This window comes from Euphorbia lathyris, chromosome 9 (assembly GCF_963576675.1).
Source record: "Euphorbia lathyris chromosome 9, ddEupLath1.1, whole genome shotgun sequence".
In the NCBI taxonomy this organism is placed as follows: Eukaryota; Viridiplantae; Streptophyta; class Magnoliopsida; order Malpighiales; family Euphorbiaceae; genus Euphorbia; species Euphorbia lathyris.
In genome coordinates this window covers 37,316,681-37,329,228 of record NC_088918.1, presented here as the reverse complement: position 1 = coordinate 37,329,228, position 12,548 = coordinate 37,316,681, and the positions used below count along the sequence as shown (strand labels likewise).

Sequence of the window (12,548 nt, the reverse complement as noted above, 5' to 3'; positions counted from 1 at the left end):
CTCGATCATGAATCTTGTCATCTACACTTCATGCATGAGTCATTTTATTAGTAACAAATCATAAACATACATTGGGATGTGAAAAAAAAAATAAAAAAACAAAAAAAAACATACTCTCTTTTTGTACGAATTAGACAAAATAAATTCAAAAAATTCACCAAATTTATAAATATTAATCTCAAATTCTATTATTAAATTATAAAAAAACATGAAATCATTTCTTTCAGAACGAATTGTTATGCAATTGGTGTTGAATAAGGAACATAAATATATGTGTTTTATAATAGTGTCTGACATTGACCCAATTTATTAACGTTAGGGGTAAAATTGCTCTTGACTTCCAACATTAGGGGTAAAATTGTACAATTTTAGACGTTAGGGGTAAAATTGCTCCTGACCCAAAATGTTAGGGGTATTGTTACACCTTAACCGTTGAATTTATTAGTTAAACTAAAGGCTTAATATATCATTTGCCTCTTGAATTTGTCCAAAAAGCTTGATTGGCCCCCTAAACTTTCAAAGTGTTCCGATAGCCCCCTGAACTTGCGTAAAATGTAATCAATTGATCACTCGGTTGTAAAAAAGTAAGTTAAATGTGGAAGATATATTCCACGAGTCTTAAAAAAAGTAAATCGACCAAAATCGGAGTATACGATTCTAATATTAGAGAAGACAAGTTGTATAGTTGAGCAAGCAATAACTTCATTTTTAATCTATTTTTTAATCATGTAATAACATTCTAAAATGCGTGGAATATATCTTCCGCATTTAACTTACTTTATGCAAGTTCAGAGGGCTAACTGAACATTTTATGCAAGTTTAAGGGGCTATCGGAACACTTTGAAAGTTCAGGGGGCCAATCAAGCTTTTTGGACAAGTTCAGGGGGCAAATGATGTATTAAGCCTAAACTAAAATACAATTAGGAGTAAAGTCACCTATGGGGTATGTAAAATTTTATGATGATTTTAAAAAAGACTCCCAAAAACTCATTACTTTAACAAATAGAACAGAAAATCATCAAATCCCTAATTCACGCATTCAAGAACACCAACAGAGAAAGGGGAATCGAACGAAAGAGACAGGGAAATCGCTCCCCTTCCCCTGCCTTCTCATCTCATCGAAGAACACCAATCCACATCCATCTCTCTTTCTCTCTGTTTTGTCCAAGTCCGATCATCTCTCAAGCTCCGGCGGTCAGACTCCGATCATCTCTCCCTTTCAATTTTCGCAGGTATGTAGCATTCGTCTCTCAGTTCGATTTTTTTGTCGGTTATCTGTGTGAGTGTTTTCTTTAGCTTGTGTGCTTTGGCTTTGATATGGTTCCATAACAATTGAGTTGGGGGTAATGGACCTAAAAGTTAGATTTATGAAACTTAATTAGTTAGGGTTCCATACATTTTCTGTAATTTTCTAAAATTGTCATTTGTTAGATGTGTTTCATCTGAACCTTGCCTCATTTGCTTGCTCTGCCATAGGCCTTTAATAACTATGGCTAAAGTTATAGTAGTAATGAATAATGCCTCGATTAAGTACTGCACTGTCAGCTTAACTAGTATGCCTATAAACTTAAGTAGATATGCAGTTGACGACCTCTTCTACGAAAGCTGGAAAAATGAAGAGAAGAATAAAAACCCAAATTTCAAGTTTTCAACTTCTGATGCTATTATCGTTACTAATCCTTTTGCCCGTTCTTTTATTTTTCCTCCTATTTATTGCAGACTTAAAAGAAAGGTAAACACCAAAAGCAAATAGAAAAAGTATAAGAAAAACAATGAAAACCATCATAAATTACAGAAATAAAATGAAGTATACAACAACAGCAACAAAGCCTTAGTCCCGAAATGATTCGGGGTCGGCTAACATGCACCATCATACGAAACCTTGAAATCAAGTCGTGTCAGCGGCATAAATTCTCTCCCTCCACTCCGCCCTATCCAATACCATATTTTCCTCAATCCCCAATAAACTCATATCACTCTCAATCACCCTATTTCAAGTAATATCTGTAGGATGTGATTAACCAAAAAACAAAACGAACACAGAAAAATATACAAACAGTAAAACTGAAAATTAAAAGGAAAGAGATAGACAAATCCGAGGCCTGTATTAGCAGTTTCCTTAAGACAGATGTCGTCACTATTGACGATCGTCCGAACTCAAACCGTGTGTAGCATAGTTATCACCGGAATAGGAAAACAAGACACGAGTTTTTTCATAAACTTTTTCAACAACTTTTAACTTGCTGTGAAATTGACAATCCATTCTATATAAATAGAACTCGAAAGGATATGTCTCTTCACGAACGAACACGACTGTACACTGACAGACACGACTGTTCACATACGAACACGACTGTTCACAACGGACACGACTGTTCATGAAAGGAGGTGTTTGTTGGTATTTAAATTACTAAATAATTTTATTCAAAATTTTCCAACAATCCCCCACATGAATAAAATTAGAAACGGGACGATTAAAATGTGGTGATAACTTTCTACAGAAGATATCTGCATAGGATAGGTAGCTGATGTGCCTTGAACCTTCCCTTGTGAAAGTATATTTACTTTACTGGCTGACTAGTAGACGCGATGTCTTTGAACTATTAAGACAGAAATATTATTTTGTGAATTGCCTGGATAACTAAAATTAGAAACGGGACGATTAAAATGTGGTGATAACTTTCTACAGAAGATATCTGCATAGGATAGGTAGCTGATGTGCCTTGAACCTTCTCTTGTGAAAGTATATTTACTTTACTGGCCGTCTAGTAGACGCGATGTCTTTGAACTATTAAGACATAACAATAAAGTTGTCAATTATTGTCTGGTTTCTGTTTGTTTAAACAGATTAATTGCCTTTTGGCATATGTTGGTACATGTGTTAATTGAAGATGGATCCGGTTTTAAGAACACGATCACTTCAAAGGCTTTAGGCCTACTTGTACCAGTGGCAACGTGTAAGCCACATTAAAAGTCTAGAAAAATTCATTGGTATGAACTTTAAAGACTTGGAGATAAAAGAAAATATGTTTTCTTTAGAAATGATGATGATATGCGAAAATTCCATATTTGATATTCTCGCGCGTAAGGTGGATTTACATTAGAAATGTGAAATTTCATAAATTGACAAATCTGAGCAATGATGTTATCTAGCCGAGTTAGCTGCTGGTAGATGAACATTAGTTGGCTAGATTTAATTTATGAAAGTAACTAAAAATGTAGAAATCAAACAGCCTTAAAATAAGTACGTCTCAATGTTGGAATCAAAGAAAAATATCATATCAGTCGGTGAATATACGGTATAAAAAGCTTCTGTATGATGAGTTACAGGTAGAAAAGCTTTCGTGTGATAACACCGTTAGTCAATTGATCTCAACGAGTGTCATCCTTGTTGATTTTGTAGAATCAAAGGATAACACAGCGGATCCGCTAACCTAAAGGTATCAAATTGAAAAATCATCGAAAGGAATGCGACTAAAGCCCATAGAGAAGAGGCGTTATGTGAAGGAAAACCCTACCTAGTTGACTGGAGATCCCAAGAAATAGGTTCAAAGGGACAACCTAATTGCATAAACCTTGCGCGTTCACTGTGGGGGTTAAACCCTCGTCCATTCCTAGATGTAAACAGTGACACCAACGGGAAAAGGTTAAGCTATATGCTTTTAATGATACATTGTGCATCAGTATTCTGAGCAAATAAATCACCTATGTCAGAGTGAAGTGTGGTCGCTTCGATGGAGACTAGTGTGGGGCCTAGTTATCTTAAACTCTCGCAGAACCAGGCGATGTTCATGACCATAACGAACATAACCATGAGAACCATACCGTGTTATGTTGATATCTGTGTGGGGTATATCACTGTTTACACAAACGGCAGAATAGTTCAAAGCATCGCGTCTACTAGTCAGCCAGTAAAGTAAATATACTTTCACAAGGGAAGGTTCAAGGCACATTAGCTACCTATCCTATGCAGATATCTTCTGTAGAAAGTTATCACCATTTCGTAATCGTCTCGTTTTTAATTTTATTCATGTGGGGGATTGTTGGAAAAATTTGAATAAAATTATTTGTTAATTTTAATACCAACAAACACCTCCTTACATGAACAGTCATGTCCTTCGTGAACAGTCGTGTTTGTACGTAAACAGTCGTGTCTGTCCGTGTACAGTCGTGTTTGTTCGTGAAATGACATATCCTTTCGAGCTCTATTTATATAGAATGGATTGTCAAAATTCACAAGTTGCTGAAACTGTTGGAGAAAATATTCTCTGGAATTCTTCATGCTCTTTGTCTGTTCACATTATTCTTGTTTTCCTACTCCGGTGATAACTAGGTTACACACGGTTTGAGTTCGCTTGCGTAATCTGTTGTATCCTGGGAAACGATCGTCAATAGCGACGACATCTGTCTTAAGGAAACTGCTAATACAGGCCTCAGATTTGTCTAACTCTTTCCTTTTAATTTCTAGTTTTATTATTCGCATGTTTTTCTGTGTTCGATTTGTTTTTTGGTTAATCACATCCTACAATATCTCCTGTTAGTTTACATCATTCCACATTCACAAAATTCAGCAAACAAATACCTAATGCAGATCATTCTCTTGAAATAGCAAAGCACAAATGCGTAGTAGGTAAATATATCAATGCTTAATTAAGTCTTAAGAAAGATTATAAGAGAAATGGATCAAAACTAAGTTCCATAGTTAAAGCAATTGCAGAAGCACAACACAGAGAAGACGGTGGGGTGCTTTTTGGGGGAAATTTGGAGGTTTGATTCTACATATTAATTTTCACACACACAAAATTAATTCTCCCTTGTACTATTTTATCACGGAATTACAAATAAAGAGCCTTTTATTCTACTTTTCATTTCAAATCATAAAATCTCAATGCCCATTACACAAAGATTATCAATGCGAATTAAAAAGAGATGGAAGCCAAGCAAAATACGATATAAGTCCAAATAGATAGACTAAGTTTGTTCAAACGGGAACCATTCATCTCTAAGAAATCACAATTAAAAATTCAAGTGCAATGGAACCTTAATCATCCATATTACAGAATTACCTGAAAATTAGGGTAGAGTTGGAAGCCAAGAAAAACCAAATCAGTTGGGTTTAAACACCAGAGAAGGAGTCAAGCAGTTGAGCAGAGATCAAAGCCAAGTAAAGCCAACATGATTTGAGAAGAGAAGTGAGATACTGTAGTTGGGGTGAGAAGAATGAAATAGAGCCTAATTTTTACTTGGGGAAACAATTTATTTATTTTAGGAAGGGTAAACCATTTATTAGTGTACAATTTTTTTTTACCAATCACACTAATCAATTAGTAACCATTTATTGGTGTACGTGTTTCTTTCCTTTTCTGGTTTTGTGTGTTTTTACTTGGGCAAACAATTTATTTATTTTAGGAAGGGTAAACCATTTATTAGTGATCCTGTTTTTACCAATCACACTAATCAATTAGTAACACATATGTAAAGTCTTAAAACAACAACAACAACAAAGCCTTAGTCCCGAAATGATTCGGGGTCGGCTAACATGAACCATCATATAAAATCGTGAAATCAAGTCGGTGTCAGCGACACAAATTCCCTCCCTCCACTCCGTCCTATCCACTACCATATTTTTCTCAATTCCCAGTAAACTCATATCACTAAACTCATATCACTCTCGATCACCCTCCTCCAAGTTTGCTTAGGTCTTCTCCTACCCCTCACCACTACATCCCTTTGCCACTCTTCGGTCCTCCTAACCGGCGCATCAAGTGCTCTACGTCTCACATGGACAAACCACCTTAGTCAGTTTTCTCTCATTTTATTCTCAATAGATGTAGCCCCTATTTTTGTCCTAATTATTTCATTACTCACCCGATCCTTTCTCGTATGACCACACATCCATCTCAATATACGCATTTCCGCCACCGACATCTTATGGATGTGACAGTGTTTCACACAATGCTGGTCTGATTGTCGTGCGGTAGAATTTTCCCTTCAATCTATTAGCCATGCCGGGGTCACAAAGGAAACCGTAGCACTCTTCCACTTCGACCAACCAGATTTAATCCTATGAGCAAATCTCCATCTACTTCACTTATGAGAAGGCTGAAAAGCCCAAAACATAAAAAAGAAAGAAAAGAACTGTTAAATCCTCACGAGTGACAACTTTCTGTAATGGGCATTACGTTTTTATGAGAGAATGAATGTCAATTATGTTTCTTCTCTTAGCTTCTTGTCTTAGCTTCGAATGATTAATTGGAAAAAATGTAACCTTTCACCTCTTATGCTAGTTGCTTCTGACCTTAAATAGTTTTCTAATGCTGCTATGTTTTCCGACCATCTGATTTTTGTATCAAAAAAATTCCTTTAACCACAAAGCTGTTTTGCTGTTCAAGATCTGAAAAGTGTTCTTCTATAAAGAATGTGTGCTTTTAATCTAATAAGTTCCTTGTGATTCTAATCTAATAATAATTATCTGTTTTCAAGAATTACTATTGTCTTGTCATTTCTTTTGGTTTAAGTTTGGTGTTCTTATGTTATATAAGTTCATAATATAATCAAGGTACTAAACCAAAAACCAATAACCAAAAAACTTAAAATCTTGTATCCATTCTTGAGTTCATCCCCTTATATTTCAATCATAATTCACAACATATACGAGACGTCTCTTTAACATATGGTCTTACCCGACACTTCATTGCTATACCCTATACTTCCGACTCCACCTCTAGCCTTCGTTATTCGATATGTTTCTGATTAACTTATTAGGTGCAGAATTGAGTTGAGAGAGGATGTGGGATTGTTTACCAGATGAAGTGTTGAGGGAGAACATATTGCCCAGGCTGCTGGTGAAGTCTATTATCCAGTGTAGGTGTGTTTGTAAATCATGGTTTGGGAGAGATGTGGGAGAAAGGGAAAAGATGAGGTGTTGGGTAAGATTTAAAATTTTAAAAATATAATAAATTTGAAAATATAGTATATATAAAAGGATAAAATTACTTCTAAAACCTTTTGACTTTGAGTGTCATCTCAGCATTTTTAACACCGTTAGACGGGATGCCTATGTTTGTTAACGGATTGAAGTACATGGTACCATTTTGAAATTTTTTAAACCACATGAATGCGATTGAAAACAGATGTAAATACACGATTTATTTTTGTACTTTTCCAAAAAAAAATGAATGATATTACTCTAAACATTTCTATTTACCAAGGACTCATAAGTCAAATTGATTGGTTGTCCATGCAAAGCAAGCATAGTCTTCAAACTATCTTGTAAAAGACTTCTATCATGTCTCTAATTTTTCATTTTTTTTTATTCATAAAAAATCAATTCTGAATATAAAATTCAATTAATATAGTGTTATTCATTGTGCATCCATTCGAAATTTGTATTTTTCACTGTTTGAAAGCAGTTTTGTATGTCTATAGGAAAATTGTAAAAACATTAATTCAAACCGTAAAAATATATTTTATATAATTTGAAGTACATATGAACATCATAACTTATTAATTTGGTCCAATGTAATAAGGTTATAATGGTAATTTGGAACGCCCTAATATAAAACCCAAATCACATAAAATTAACGTTTGGAAATTACACCGCCTTCGAGATCTAAAGCATTCAATTTCATATATATAGAAGGGCAACCGATTTTAATCCTTTCTCTCGACGTTTCAATCTAGATTTGACCATGGTGAAAGAGGCTTTGTGTGGGGAATTACAACTCGCTAATGTCGAGATTGCTGGTTATATTTGCAGCAAGAAGGAAGCTGAATTTAGAAAGATTTTGTGGGAGATTTTACACAGAGACTATTTGAACGGAAAACGATCCGGACGAGTTGTTAAATCCAAAAAGAAAGTTTCTTCAAAGAAAGATATGAAAGTCAGTGCCAATCAGAAAGAGATGAAGAAGACGACGCAAAGGCTGAGTTGTAATATCAATTATGATGCTTTGAAAAAAGCTATGGAGGACGAGGCAGAGGAAAAATCTACAGGTAATCAAATTGGGGGAGATAATGAGTATGATGTCAACGATGATGATAATCATGAAAACGGTGATGATTTTGGTTTTTGATTTTTGATTCACTGAGTTGACAAAAACGAGGAGCCAATTTTGATCTATTCGGTATTTTTTTTTGTTCTTCTCTTTTTGATGTTAATGTAGAATTTATTGATTATGGTATCGATTTCATTAATGAGTATACCGTGTTATTGAGAGGAAGTATATTTATTTCATTGCTTGTTAATTTGATTTGAGAGGTGAATATCATGCATTGGAATGGATTTTGTTTCAGATTTGATCAGATTTGGCGTTTCATACTTATATATCCATTCATAGGTTTTTGATAGTCACTCACATGAAAAATGAAAGTTGTATTTTTGCTGTTATATGATTCATTATGCTTTAAGTATACACTACAAAAAAAAAAAAAAAAAAAACTGGGATTTAACAACCATTTTGTAACAACACTTTTTAAAATCATCCTATGGGCTTAAACTAAAAAAGCCCATATATAATTAGTGTTCGGGTCGCTCATATATACTCTGGGTCGCTCATATATACTCTGAGCTTGAAATCCACTTAGGTAGAGTTCATCAAAATCAAAATCTATGTTGGATTTTTGAAATTCCACTGCATCTGATGTTAGAACTAATCATGGACCGGATTAAATCTATCTTCATCAAATTGGTTTTCCACTCTAATACGATCTCTCGAAATTTAAAAATTTGTAGCTTGTGTTAGAACTCCAACTTCATAGTGTTTTACTGACACATGATTGTAAGAAGAGAATATTGCCGAAACTACTAGTAAATTGAAAGCTAAAGCATAAAAAAAAATAGAGAAAACACCATAATTTAACGAGGCTCGGAAAATACGGTCTACGTCCTGGACACTACCAAATAATATTTCAAATGAGTAAACATTATAATAGAGAAATGAAGAGATATCAACTAATCCTAAATATACAGTCTTTCAAATTCCCCCAAAAGTCTAGCTTTCCAATTTGGGACTTTGAACAACTAATATACACATTCTTTTCCCCTTTGTCCCTTTTAGACTAACAATGTGAGATTCTTAAAAGAAAGCCATTTTTCTACAATCTCCACCTTGACGATCTTCTAAGAAACCTCAACCAAACTATTTATCTATCATTTCCCATAATCAGCAGTGTCTCCAAATTGCAATTTCGAGTAGAGATGACATTAATCAAATCCAAATAATGTTGAAACTTGATTGATATTACCACATTCGTTGCCATATCTGCAGGATTGTCAGCGGTCAGAATCTTTTGAAACTGTATTTATCCCGCTTCAAGAATTTCCCTTATAAAATGATAACGAACGTCGATATGCTTCGTCCTTGTATGATAGACTTAGTTCTTTGCTAAATAAATAACACTCTGACTGTCACAATGTATTTTGACATGCTTCTAACCAACTCCCAAATCTTTTGGCAACTCGTGAAGACAAATTGCCTCTTTAACAGCTTCTCTAACTGCCATATACTTTGCCTCTGTTGTAGACAAAGCAACTATCGACTGTAAGGTAGACCTCCAACTAAATAGTGTTTTTCCTATGCTAAACAAATAACCAGTAGTTGACTGTCGGTTATCCAAATCATTGCATAGTCAGAATCACAATATCCTACTACATCTCATCTCGCTCAAACATAAAACCAACATCCACAGTATGTTGGATATACTATAGAATTCATTTCATAGCTTGCCAATGTCCTTTATTAGGATTATGCATATACCTGCTCATAACTCCAGCTGCTTGTGAAATGTCGGGCCTCGTACATACCATATGGAACATTTGACATATCTCAATACCGAGAATATTCTTTCTAAGTCAAACAAAGTCTCCCCAATTTCTTATCTACTTATCTCAATACCGAGAATCTTCTTGGCCTCACCTAAATCTTTCATTTCGAACTCATGATTCAGTTGAGCCTTCAATTTCTCTATCTATCCTTTATTCTTTGACGCAATCAACATATCATCAACATAAAGGAGAACGTGCACAAATGATCCATCTTGTAGTATTTGCTTCTGGTGTACTTCTGCCCCATCATGAACTTATCAAATCGCTTGTACCATTGCCTTAGAGATTGCTTCAATCCATACAATGATTTGTTCAACTTGCACACTAAATTTTCCTTACCAGGACCCTTGTATCCCTCTGGCTGAGTCATATAGATTTCATCCTCTAGGTCCCTATGTAAAAACACAGTCTTTACATCCAATTAAACTAGTTCCAAATCAAATTGTGCTACCAATGCCAACAATATTCTAATGGAGGTGTGTTTTACAACCGGAGAAAACACTTCATTGTAATAAATTCCCTCCTTCCAAGGGTAGCCTTTAGCCACCAATCTTGCCTTGTAGCAAACACTGGACTTGTCAGGAAATCCATATTTCATTACAAATACCCATTTGCACCCAATTTCCTTCTTTCCCTTTGGCAGATTTGCTAGCTTCCATGTCTGATTCTTTTCAAGAGACTGCATCTCCTCATCCATAACATTCCTCCATCTTTCATCTTCTGAATTCTGTACAGCTTTAGAATAAGAGCTAGGAATTTCTCCAACTAAAGATGCATAAGCCACCATATCTTCACAGCAAGCAAGCTTTTTTGTGTTTCTACGGCTTTCTCAATGCAACTGGCATCTATTGCTGTGGAGCCTCACATTCTTCATCTGATCTTTCTACTATAGGAGTATCAGATTCCATTCCTAGATCAATTTTTCTAATTCTCTCAAACTCCATCTGTTTGGAAGTATCCTCCACTTACCGTGGAGTACCATCTGTCTGCTTATCGGTGACCTTCTTCAATATTGTGGATTCATCAAAGGTATCATCCCTGCTAAAGATTATATTTTTGGACTCACAACACCATAAACGATATCCTTTGACTCCAGAGGAAATTCCTATAAATACCGCCTCTTTTGCTCTCGGATCCAACTTCGATTCCTTAACGTGGTAGTGTATAGTGGAACCAAACACACGTAAGGAATTATAATCTTGAGCTGTTGTCCATGCCACACCTCTAAAGGCGTCTTGTTGTTGATAGTAGATGATGGTAACCGATTAATGAGATGGATAACACATGTTACTGCCTCAGTCCAAAACTGTCTGCCCAAACCAGCATTAGACGACATACATCGAACTTTCTCCAATAGAGTTTGATTCATCCATTCTGCCACCCCATTTTGTTGTGGTGTATTTCTAACTGTGAAGTGTTGGCCAATTCCTTCATCTTGACAAACTTTCATGAAAGGATCACTTTTGTACTCCCCACCATTATCTGATCAGAGACATTTGATCTTTCTTCTTGTCTAAGTTTCCATCATATTTTTCCACGTGAGAAAAACTCCCAACACTTTATCCTTCGACTTCATAGTGTACACCCGTACTCTTCTAGAGAAGTCGTTAACAAAGGTAACATAATAGGATTTACCCCCCCACCCAACGAAAATGTTTTGGAAGGTCCCCATACATCTGATTGAATATAGTCAAAAATACCCTTAGTATTATGGATTGTAGTGCCAAACTTCACTCTCATCTACTTCCCCTTGATACAATTGCAGGTCTGAACTCCATTCAATAACACTTGATTTGCCAAATCTTTCAAGGACTTTTCACCTGCATGCCTCAGCCGCATATGCCACACTTTGGTTGCTTTTAGCTCTTTATCATCATTGGAAACCACTGATGTTGCTCCAATAATTGTACTGCCATCATAATGGTACAAGTTGTTACTCTTCTAAACTCCCTTTATTGTCATAAGTGCACCAGAGATGACCTTCATAGAATCTTCTTTGATAACAATAGTGAAACCCTTTTTGCTCAGGACTTTCACAGAAATGAGATTTTTTTGTCAAGCTCGGCACATATGTGACATCTGTCAAAGTTTTCGTTGCTCCATCATGATTCCTCAACCGAATTGAACAAAATCACATCTATTACTAATTAATATAAAATAATTCCAATTAAAATATGATACTTGACCATGCTGCTTTCAATCTTTAATATAAAAATTAACCAATCAATCAAGTACAAAATTCTTTAACATTATATATATATATATATATATATATATATATATATATATATATATATATTATATAAACTAGGGAAAAGTACAAAAATAAACCTTGTGGTTACACCTGTTTTCGATTGCAACCTTGTATTTAAAAATTTACAAAATGATACCTTGAGGCTTTGATTGGATGAGAGGTTTTGAAGGGTAATTAAAGGGAGGGTAGTTTTAATAGATTTTCAACCCACCAAATCGGTGGGTTTGGAAGGGTTTTGATGAACCATTCCCTTTCTCCCAAATAAGGGTAAGGGTAATACCCTCTCTCCTCCTCATTCCCCTTCCCTACCCTTCCTTACCCTCCCTTTAATTACCATTCAAAACCTCTCATCCAATCAAAGCCCGAGGTTCATTCTGTTAGCAAACACATGCAAAATTGACTAACGATGTTAAAAGTCAAAGGAAAAAGAGTTAACTTGGTCCTTATATTTATTTATTATCACAAACA

General features: G+C 35.2%; 1 long non-coding RNA gene across 1 annotated transcript; it reads left to right on the top strand.

Moving 5' to 3' along the window:
- Nucleotides 1–955: 955 nt before the first annotated feature.
- LOC136205455 (uncharacterized) lies at nucleotides 956–8,236 on the top strand. Its single transcript, XR_010675961.1, has 2 exons — nucleotides 956–1,232; nucleotides 7,684–8,236. It is a non-coding gene; the product is annotated as an uncharacterized lncRNA (long non-coding RNA).
- Nucleotides 8,237–12,548: the final 4,312 nt, after the last annotated feature.